General features: G+C 38.0%; 1 pseudogene; it reads right to left on the reverse strand.

The window, feature by feature from the left end:
• Positions 1-8,432: 8,432 nt before the first annotated feature.
• LOC147633009 (antifungal protein ginkbilobin-like protein pseudogene) lies at positions 8,433-8,831 on the reverse strand (annotated as a pseudogene).
• Positions 8,832-12,121: the final 3,290 nt, after the last annotated feature.

A 12,121-nucleotide genomic window follows, 5' to 3' on the forward strand; every position in this document is an offset into this window, starting at 1 on the left:
GGCGTACCCTAAGCATCTAGCAACACTTTTGAATGATATTATCCATGTCAAGATTGGTTGCATGAGTAAATGGAGAGAGTAGAGAGCAGCGAGGGGCTGCATATCACGGTGGAAGAATGGGAGTATGCACGAGGATGCATGTTAAAGGTAAGAACTAATGTTTTGGATTAGTTTTGTAAGTGATTTGCTTTTAATATTTATTCACATTGCTTACACAAATATTGCTTTTATTTTAGTCCAATGCACTATATTCAATGCTATATGGTGTGAAGGCAAGCATTTTTGAACACAAAGAATTGATGAAAAGAGGAATACACAAGATTGCGGTGTCATTAGTAGCTTTGAGGGAGCTAATGGAAAAATGGATGATTATTGTGGCACAATCCAAGACATATTTAAGCTTGACTTTCGTCGCTTCTTTGTGTATGTTTTAGATGTCAAATGACAAATGAACGTGGTGGAAAAAGGGCCTAATGCAAGGATAAAATGCCATGCAAGTGGCTGTGTAACTATTGACTCTACAAAGTTTTGGCAAACAAAGAAAGATAGGCTCGTATTGCCACAACAATGTGAGCAGGTATGCATTTTTTACTAATGTGTTTCATGTACATATATATCTAAGCTCGCGTACCCCTTGACTTTTGATATGCTAATTAATTACTGCAGTATGTGTATTTGAGTAGGTTATCTATCTGCCAATGGTGCATGACATTAAATGGTGGTACGTCATCCCTATTACACCAGGTTCCAAAGTGATGTATAATACCTTCACTGATATGAAGCATATGGAGGATGTAACAAGCCGCAATGAAGATGATGTCGAATATGCCAATGAAGATGTTGTGATCGATGATCAAGAAATAAGAGATGATCATGATAATGAGGATGAGCATGCCATTTCTCATGATCATGAGGATGGCCCTACCATTGAGAATGATGGTGATGTTGATGAGGATGATCAGGGCATCGATACCATTATCAATGGACAGAATATCGATAGAGGAATAAATTTAATTGTAGCCTTACAAATTGATTAAATGGATATTGATGTTGATCATTTGGCAAGGATGGATGTTATTGAAGATGAGATCGAACCCTAACCAATCCATCATTGTATCGTTCTAAATTGATGACATTTCTATTGTATATGTTGTCTTTTAATTATCATCTCATGATTTATTTTTGAATATATTTCATTGTTATAAATGCATGTAGTGCGATTGTGTAATGATATATACTGTAATGTACTATGAGATGGTTTAAAGAAAATGGTTTTTAATTTTGTAAAGGAATAGAGTTTTTCTTAATAAAGTTCGCGTGTATAATAAAGCGTGTATAATTGCGCGTATATACATGCGTTTTTGAAACCAATATACACGCAAATTTAGATGCCAACATACACGCGCTGGTAGACGCATTTCTGAAACCAGTATACACGTGAATTTAGATGCCAATATATACACGCCCGATACTACTCATATACATGCGTGACCATACACGCGCCTGTAACTTATTGCGTGACTTGAACGCGTGTATGGTAGCAGTGTCTTGTAGTACAGGCACCGTCACGTCAGGGCTCACAGCCACCATCACATACTCCCTCTCACAGCCACAGTCACGTACACAATCCCCCAGTCGTGACTCCACCCGCAGTACAGAGGAGAGCAAACGCCGCATTAAAAAGAGTGGGAGTAGAGGATGTGCCAGGTGCTTTGGTGGGGGAGGTAGTAGGGCACGTGGTGAGAGAGGAGATAGAGGGAGAAGAGTTAGAGGAGACAGTGAGGATGAGGAGGAGGTGAGAGAGATGGAGGGAGTGATTTACTATGATGTGACGGATTAATAGGAGCGGGGTAGTGATGGATGCGAGGGGGAAAGAGGTAATGGAGTACATTCGTGGGGTAGTTTCAAACTTGTACAGAAATTGTTTTATTAAATTTAAAGATCAAAATAGCCGATTAGTTGGGGAGGTGATAGATGTTGTGTACATAGTCGGTACCCCAATCCCCCACATGCAACATTCTCGGATGTATGGGGAAGGATGCGAATAAGGGAGATCTTAAGTAATAAAAGATCTCACCTTAAGAAACTCGCGTACGATGATGGGCTAAATGTAGCTACGGGTGGCTATCCTGCCGAGAAACCTACCCACTGCGCACAAACGCGAGTGGAAGGAGGCAAAGAAACGAGCAGAGGGTGGCGTGAAGAGCAGGCAGCATGTGGAGGCACGATGGATCCAGATGGAGACCATTGGATCTTCGCATTTTGGATCTGGCGGTGTCGAGTCATGGGAGGCAGAGTTCGTAAGTATCTTGCCACTTTATTTGATTGTTTACTTAATTCATTGATTCTATGATTGTTTTAATCTTACAAATTGTGTTGATTATGTTACAGCGACGGGTTATGGGGAGGAAGCCCACAGCCCACGATACTGGGTATGCTCGTCGCCATAGCAAACGTGACACGTGGGCCCTCTTCAGAACCGAGAGACGTATTATAGACACGCAATTTGAGATGGCCATGAGACCATACGTTCAACAGGTACTTGAAAACTCTAAACGAATGATTTTGGTTTATTGAATTACATATATATATACTTATATACGATATATTACTTGAACAGGCACAAGCTCTTGCTGCACCTGCTGATGCTCCTGCCACCACTGATGATCCACCCGCTGCCACTACTCCTACTGGATGTGAGCACTACTCATCGGACATGTATACCTATGTGAGCTCATCTGGTCATGAAGGGAGCAGCGGGTCATCATCTGGGTCTGAGTAGTACTCAGACTTATAGTATCACATTCCATATTGAGGATGTGGTTGTATATACATTTTTGTAACTGAAGCCATGGGCTTCTTTAGACAAACCAATTTGATTTTGTATATATTTGTTTATAATTGAAGCCATGGGCTACTTCGACAATATATGGACTCCCTTGTATATATGTGTACACATAAAATTTTGATAGTAATATTGAATCATGAATTGATAGTATTGCATCCATGTCTGTCTTGAATCGTGTATTGACAATGTATGCATTCATGTCGTTCTTGAATCGTGTAATGACAATGCACTAAATCTTCCTCGTGAATGGTGCAATTCACCCCAAAAAAAATCCAGACAGTGCTATTGGGTGCTGGAATGCTGGAACAGCATTCAGGTACCAAATAGCACTCTCTGGATTTTTTTTTTTTGCTCTCTGTTCACGTGTATAGACGCATTAACTTTGTAAAAGTCGCGTATATATACGCGGATACTCTATGACATGCGCGTGTATAAGTGCAGCTAAACTGACAAAACGCGTGTATAAGCCCTCATATCAATGCGTCTGGCTGCGTCTATACATGCACTTTTACACGTATGTCTCTGGCTGCGATGATACATGCGATGATACATGGGCCCGTTACTTTTTTTCCACAAGTCATTTTTCGCGGTTAGGAGCGTGGGTATGAGCCCGATCCCTTGTAGTGATATCTCTATGCATAAGTCTAAACCCTAAACCCGGCACCCAAGGGTGAAATAAACATGAGGTTGAATGAATAAGAGAGCTTACCTCGACAATGTCAAGCCAACCAAGAGAAAACAAAAACACAAAGCTTAGACAATAAAGGCAACATGTGATATTAGAAAATTGTTAAGACCTCCTACAATACTACTCAGACAAGCAGGGTGGAAGTGCCACTTTCGGATGATAGCTTCTGAGGAATTTCTACATGCTCCCCACTATTAAAGCCAAAGGAAACTCCTCTTTTACAAGAGAAAGATAGTGAGAAGATTGAGGTCTCCCCCTCCACTATAACTACCTACTTGCGGATAACCACTCCTAACTTAACATAAGTCGCATTCTAGATGGCATATAATAATGCCCCATATCTCTATGCATAAGCATGTGCATAGTGTATGCATACCCTATGCATAGCTTATGCATAGCCCATGCACACCCTTGTACATAGCTTATGCATACCCTTATGCATAGCCTATGCATAGGGGCCATAGGCTCTTGACCTAAACCTAATCCTCGGTAGCCAAGGGTACAAAAACACAAAGAGAAGAAGCATAAATAAAGAATGGAAAAAGAGGGCTTACCTCTTCTAGCCGAATCCGTATGAACCATTGCGTAGCGGAACCCTTGGCACGTTTTCTTGAATATACCTACAAAAAATGATCATAATAAATCAAAACATTAGTTCATTAGCACTATGCATAGACTATGCATAAGAACTATACATAGGGTATGCATACCCTATGCATAAGAACTATACATAGGGTATGCATAGGCTATGCATAAGCACCCCTTTGTATGAGGGATGTTCATACTCCACATTGTGAGCAAACTTGGAGCTATTGAACTTGCAAACAACTTATGGATGGAGTGATGCAAGTGTCACAAATCTTCTTTGGTAAGACTACCTCATTCTATTCTCTCAAATAGAATGTTTCATGTTCTATATGCTCTCCTTACTAATATTTTGACATATTATTTCTATGCGCTCTCTATGCTAGGTATGGATTACACAAAATGATTCTCTTCAATTCCCTAAGTTATATTGCTTATTTGGTATTCTCATTCACTCACAAGTTATGTATTGGTAAATAACACACACGATTGCTATGTATGTAGGTACGTATCCTTAAAGGAGATGGATCCTACATTCATTGAGATGGCTCATCTCAATGCTATTGAGAGAGTGTATGATCGAGGATAACTTTTCTCAGTAGAACAATTCTCACTAGCCAATTACATCTTGTGGTCCATTTGGTTATGAAGTGGCATTGTGTGGTGTTGTTCATGTTCGATGGATCTTTTTCCTTGTAAGGTTCATGAAAACCTTAAAGGACTTAAAGAGTCTCTTGTGTAAATCTCAAAACATCTACCTCGCATAGATCCTTTCATGCCACGATTGTCAAGCAACGAAAACTCGATGAAGCATTATGCCACAAGGTGAATACATTCTACATTCTAAATAGTCCCATCATGGAGAAGTGGATTGGGAGATATAACGATGTAATCAATAGATGAATGGATGAGAGAAGAGCTTTTAGAAGAGCAAATAGACGCTTGCCATTCCCGCCTAACTTGGAACCTCTACCAAATGTGATCAATATAGAATGGCTTTGTATGGCAATAACGATGGCATGGCGAAATGGAGAGATGATCAAAAGAGAAGAGCATGAGTATCCAAGAGGATGTGAATCTCACGTAAGTACATTCTTCATCTCTATCAAATTCTCACGTATATGCCTTGTTTAATGCACTATACTAAATGTCATGCTTTTGTTCAATATTAGTACAAACTATATAATGCAATATGGTCAAAGGGAAGGCACTTTTGCACGGAGTGTGTGGATTCTAAAAGAAACACATTTGATGTAGTGTGATGGCAACTTTTGATGAGCAAGACAGTTGAGCTAGTAGACATGATACCAATGTTATAGAGGACAATCTTGAGTATTGTGGAACTATTCACGATATTCTTGAGGTTGGATTTAGAGCATTTGTTCTATTCATCTTTGATGTCAAATGGTTCAAGGTGATATATAGAGGTGCTCAAGCAACCGTGAAGAAACATCCAAATCGGTTCTTTCAAACTGATTTCACCAAGTTTCAGAATGATGAGAAAGATACTTTCGTACTACCTTACTCACTGTCAACATGCTAGTAACCCAACCAATCCCAAATTAAATCTTGATGTAGTATAATAAAAGTGTAACCCCTTTGCTTTGTGATATTAGGTTGTGTTTCACGCCGATCGAATTGGTTCTTTCAAATTGATTCCACCAAGTTTTGGAATGATCATTGAGAAAGATACTTTCGTACTACTTCACTGAAGGTCAATAAGTTAGTAATCCAACCAATCCCAAATTAAATCTTGATGTAGTATAATAAAAGTGTAACCCCTTTGCTTTGTGATATTAGGTTGTGTTTCACGCGGATCGAATTGATCCAAAGTGGTGGTATGTTATACAAGTTTCCCCTTGATCAAAACATATCTTTCAAGATCAAGATATGGAGGCCGAATCTCTGGATGAGGTGCAAGTACTACCTCAAATCGGCTCATTGGAAGAAGACAATGAAGAAAACATTTTGGAGGGAGCCGATCAAGAGCATGAGGAACATCAATCCGATGAAGATGATGAGTCACCTATCAATCATTGACAGTGCTTCATTGGATCATGATAGTGATATTGATATTGATATGGAACCCCATCTTTTCATTGAGCTTCCATTAGATATAGACATTGATGAAGCAACACATATGGATTTATTGATAAAGCAACACATTGGATTTATTGAGCTTCCATTAGATATAGACATTGATGAAGCAACACATATGGATTTATTACAAGATGGGATAGATTCATGATCTTGACATTGTTTCGCTTCTCAAAAATTTTCAATTATCTTTTATTTTTGCTCGAAACGTGGCTCCAAGGGTTCTAATGGATATTTTTTAAATGTAACGTGTTTCTAAAATTCAGCATCCAACAACTCTTTAGAATTTCATGCAATGAAAAAATAGCAGCGTAATTTCACTGTACAACAGTGAAATTTCACTGATATAGGCACGGCCCATAGTAGTGAAATTTTGCTGCTATAAGCATTGTGGAGCAGCGAAATTTTGTTGCTAGAAGCACTGCTAAGCAGTGAAATTTTGCTGCAGTGCAACGAATAGAATCCCCGACATCCTGACAAAATAAACGTTGTTATTCCCTCGATGTGGTATAGTTTAAAATATAATTTTCTGGTGGTGTAACCAAAAGTACATACAATGTGATAGACTCAATGTGATCTTATGGATAGATCAAAGAAATATGCTTTATAGATCTAAATCATCCTAGGATGCAAGTGATGCATCATGTTCAAGATAGTGATGGCGTAAACATGGATGTAGAGTACTTAAATTCAATTATGATAGTACAATTTTTATCCATGACTTAGCTATAGACCTTTTTCTCTAGCATAGATTTTTTTATTTTATAAACATGATCATTTGACAATTTGAATCTCTGATCATATTTAGAATTCTGAAAGTATGCATTTTATTTTGTTTTATGAGAAGACTATGAGTATTCATATCCCACCTCTTAGGCTGTTAATGTTCTCTTTTTTTTAAAGCCACATTTTTGTGTCATTTTGGAAAAACCTTTCCTCTTGAGTAAAGAGTTTTCCAAATTCTCTTTAAATATCCCTACTAGAAAAAAAAAACTTTTGGAAATACCGAATATTTTAATTTGGCATTTCCTAAAAGATTTCCTTAGAAAAAAATGCTCTAAAATTTGCAATATATATTCTCAAAAAATGCCATATGTTTTTCATTAATAGACGATATCATTCATTTGATGTATCCATTAAAAAAACACTTATGTGGTATTGCCAAGCATGAAAAACTAAAAGTATGGACTCACACATTTAAAACTTTTGTATATTGTTTTCTTGGATATCTAGGACCACTGTACATATGTATGCCATTAAGAGTATAAATATAAAACTCTTCAATGGCATTTCAAGAAGTAACTTTAGTAGGTGTAAAACATACACATGTAAGGTTCAATGTTGTGAAGCACTATGTGCAAGTGCCAGATAAGTCTTTATTTGTGAAGGTACATGCATTACTCATTTTGTGTTCTCTCTCTCTCTCTCTCTCTCTCTCTCTCTCTCTCTCTCTCTCTCTCTCTCTCTCTCTCGTGTTATGATATTAGAAGAAGAATTAAGCTCCCATAAAAACTTTTCATATTTGTCATTTAATCGACTATAGACGTGGAAAAATGAGGTCATTCTCGTTTTCATTAAGCTTTCATCCTTTGTATGCTTTTGATATGTTCATTGACTCGATATTACTCAAAAGCATCGTAATATTTATCTATAAAACTTCATGCATTTTGTGCCCCACGCACGATTTTGGAATGTTTAATGCTATGGAGCTTCTTAAACACATCATTAGAAATCCTTTCGGTTTAAATCAAGTATTATAAGGCAATTCAATGAAAAGAACAAAACATTATTCGCATCTAGAGATGACCTTGCCAAGTTTGCGAATTAAAGTAATTTGGTAGGCTATCATTTTGCATGCTGAGTTTCTGCTTTTCCGAGGGTGTTGCTCCTTTCTTGTGAGGACAACAAACAATTCTCTTAATGCACTAGTTTCAAGCTTTCGAATTACCAAAAGAACAAAGCCAAGTAGGAAATAAACATTTTCCCATGCCATCACATTTTGTGTGTTCAATTCCAAGTGTTTATTCCATAAAGTATAGGACCTTGAGGTTCAAGACCCAAGGTGACATATCTATAGAACAACAATATCTCGTATGCATTAAGCTAGAACACCAACAGTGGTGGATTATGACGATAATAAATGTGTGTGCGAGAGAGAATATCATGGCGAACTTTCTAATACTATAGAGCAGCGACCTGATCTCTAAGGGTCCCTTAGAAGTTGTAGCATTCATAGTGGATCCAGCAATCAGGGTACTCAACGCGGGCTCCGAGAGCACTGTTGCAGATTCGCCATATGTCGCTAGAGAGCTGCCGAAGGCATTCGTCGCATTGCGAAGGCGAGCAGGAAGCTTTGCAGCAGGCCTCGCCGAAGGCGGGATCGTCGCCACCGCCCGTGCGGGTCTTGAAGGAGTAGCCCTCCGTGTAGGGGGTGTTCTCCACCAGCCGGGTAAATAGAAAGCCCAGGTGGCTCCAGAAGGCACTGCCCTGCGGGATGCCAAGCTTGTCGCAAGCTGCTGACACAACAGAAGTGTTGGTTGCACTTGTAGCAGCAGGGAGCAAGTTGCAGTACATAACTACTAGAAAAGCTGCGATTAGAACGGCGCGCTTCATTGTGGGCTGCGATTGACACTCTGTGTGTGTGTGTGTGTGAGAGAGAGAGAGAGAGAGAGAGAGAGAGAGACAGACAGACTATGAGCCCTAGTTTATCACTTCAATCTACACAAATTTGTGAGAGAGAATAGCAGGCCCAGTGAGCTCAGTTCACGGCCATGGCAATGGCTCAATATTTATGGTCATAGTAGGCAATGGCAATGGTGGCTGTCACATGCGCACGTGTTTGTGATCGAAGGGGGGTCGGCGAGTGCGGTTTGTCTCGGCTTGAAACTCCTCAAACACGCGTAACTACTTTATTCAAATTAGGCTTTCTACCAGACTCTGCGTGTAGTAATCATGAGCCGTTGACGCCCATGCCCCCAACAAGGAGAGCCAAGACTAGCCGCAACTTTTAGTTCATTGGAACGTCCCAGATCCCCTTTTACACAACAGTGACTCCAACAATGGATTTACACAAAAGTGACTCCAACAAAAAGCCAATGGATTTATAACTAATCATCCTCCGTTGAAACAGATCTACATCCTTAAGCATCCTCCGTTGAAACAGATCTACATCCTTTCATTCCTAGGGCGGTTGGTTAGTCAACAACTCTAAGGCTATTCCAACAACTTCCAAACAACTAACCCAATCTTTGTGACACAAAGGCGCTTTGAACTTTCCTCACTTGCAAATGATTCTTTCAAGAAGATTCTTGCATATGACAATGCCATAATATAATTCCATGAGTAGGAACTCACATACTATTTTAACAAGGCAATGTTATTTCCTTTGTGACCAATCAGTTTCTAGTGTTCAAACTCTAATTTGTATATAGTTCTATGTTGACCTCAACCTACTCTATCTTGCTGGGTGCCAAGGGTCTTTACATCTCAAGAATGTATCAAAGGTTCATACACAACCATAAAACAACACTATTAGAGAATGATCTTCTAGCATCAACCTACTTATTTTTAGGAGCATGGTTGAAATGGCAAGTTGCATTGCATTTTGAGTTATATTGCCCCTATATTGATTTTTAGGACCATGGGTGTAATGCCAAGTTGCATTTTAAGTTGTATTATTCCAAGGTTAGATTTCGTGTTAATTGTAAATGGAGTAGTTGAAAGTGTAAATCCCAAATTATGTTGTGGATGAGGTGTTGTAGGGGAGCTCATGAACCAAATGGGTAGGCCACTTGTGTAGGTGGTGACTAGGATAGATAAGCTTTCAAATGTATGAGCTTGAGGTAACTAAAGTGGAGGGTTAATTGTAATAATTTTAGTTCTTGTTCAGTTCCTTGCATAATTATCATTCTCCTTAGATCCAAAATATGTCTCGATGTCACAAAAAGGCTCCGAATTAGAAGTTAAGAGTTAATGACAAGGCTTTAAATAGAATTCCTTATATTTCCTCCATCTTTTTTTTGTCTTCCACATGCCTAATTAGGGAATAATGCTTTTCTTCTTATAGAAATGGAGAGAATATTTATTTTGTGAGAAGAGAGAGAGAGAGAGAGAGAGAGAGAGAGAGAGAGAGAGAGAGAAGCATCATCATCCCCTTAGTAATCTTGTAATAAAAGGAGGAGTTTTGAGCATCGTTCAGTACACTTTATCTCGGCATATTTTTAAATACACAACACACACACACACATAGAGACAGAGGAAGGGAGGAGTTTCATCTCAATGAACTTTGTGAGCAAAACTAGCAAAGTAGTAAGCTATGTGTGTAGATGCTAAAGATTGAATAGAGCTCTCATTGCGTAGCAAGTGCAGAGACCTTAAAACAAGGACATGGCATTATCTCTTTTTGTTGTACCTATGTTCAACATTGAGTTGTTGCATCCACATCATTTCTCAATTTCACACATATGTGCAAATACAATTGGATTTTTTCCAACAAAGGTTAGAGTAGTTTGCTGCCATCCACTCTCACAATCTCAAGGGTTTCACTAAAAAATATTTTAATGTATCACGTGAGTTTACTGCAAGTATTTTTTAAATTCACATTTTGGAGATAAATTTATAAAATTGTACTTACATAAGGGATTTTTAAATGGATTTTTTTAGAAAATGGTGTATTTTAATGTACTTACATAAGGGTGTTTTAATGTATTTTTAAAAATTATGTTTGTATAGAAAAAATAGTGTACTTATGTTAGGGCTTTTTTAATGTATTTTAAAAAGTTATGTTCGTATAGAAAAAAAATGGTGTAATTTTGGATAGAAAAAGGAATCATTTTAAGGGATTTTCAATATAACCCTTAAACACGCTTTATATATTCAAGTCTTCTATAGAATGAATCCTCGAGTTAATAGTCTACATTAGCAAAATAACTAGCATAGTAGGGCGGGCTCCAAAAGGCAAAATTGTCAACACCTAAAGCAAAACAACAACAAGTGCAATCAATCTCAACATCACACACACACATGCACATACACACATAGATACATAGGAAGGGGGAAGGTTCATCTCAATGAACTTTCTCAGCAAAACTAGCAAAGCAGGAAGTTGTGTGTGTGCATGCTAAAGAGTGAAAAGAGCTCTTATTGGGTAGCAAGTGCGGAGACCTTAAAACAAGGACATGGCATTATCTCTCTTTGTTGTTGTACCTATGTTCAACATTGAGTGGTTGCATCCACATCATTTCTTAATTTCGCACATATGCAAATCCAACTGGATTTTTTCCAACAAAGGTTAGAGTACTTTGGTACCATCCACTCTCACAATCTGAAGGGATTCACTAAAAAATATGTTAATGTATCCCGTGAGTCTACTAGAGGTATTTTTAAATTCACATTTTGGAGATAAATTTACAAAATCAAGTACTTACATAAGGACTTCTTTAATGGATTTTTTGAATGGTGTATTTTAATGTACTTACATAAGGGCTTTTTTAATGTATTTTAAAAAAATATGTTTGTATAGAAAAAAAACGACAATGGCTCAATATTTATAGTCATAGTAGGCAATGGTGGCAATGCTAGCTGTCACATGCGCACGTGTTTGTGATCGAAGGGTTGGCCTCAGCTTGAAACTCCCCAAACATGCGTAACCACTTTATTCAAATCGGGCTTTGTACTACAAGATTGTACTTACATAAGCGCTTTTTTAATGGAATTTTCAAAAAATGGTGTATTTTAATGCACTTACATAAGGGCTTTTTAAATGCATTTTAAAAAATTGTGTTTGTATAGAAAAAATGATGTAATTCTGGATAGAAAAAGGAATCATTTTAAGGGATTTTTAATATAACCCTTAAACACACTTTATATTGAAGTCTTCTCTAGAATGAGCTCCTCATGTTAAT

Source organism: Cibotium barometz, chromosome 12 (genome assembly GCF_041138505.1).
Source record: "Cibotium barometz isolate CiBa-2024 chromosome 12, ASM4113850v1, whole genome shotgun sequence".
In the NCBI taxonomy this organism is placed as follows: Eukaryota; Viridiplantae; Streptophyta; class Polypodiopsida; order Cyatheales; family Cibotiaceae; genus Cibotium; species Cibotium barometz.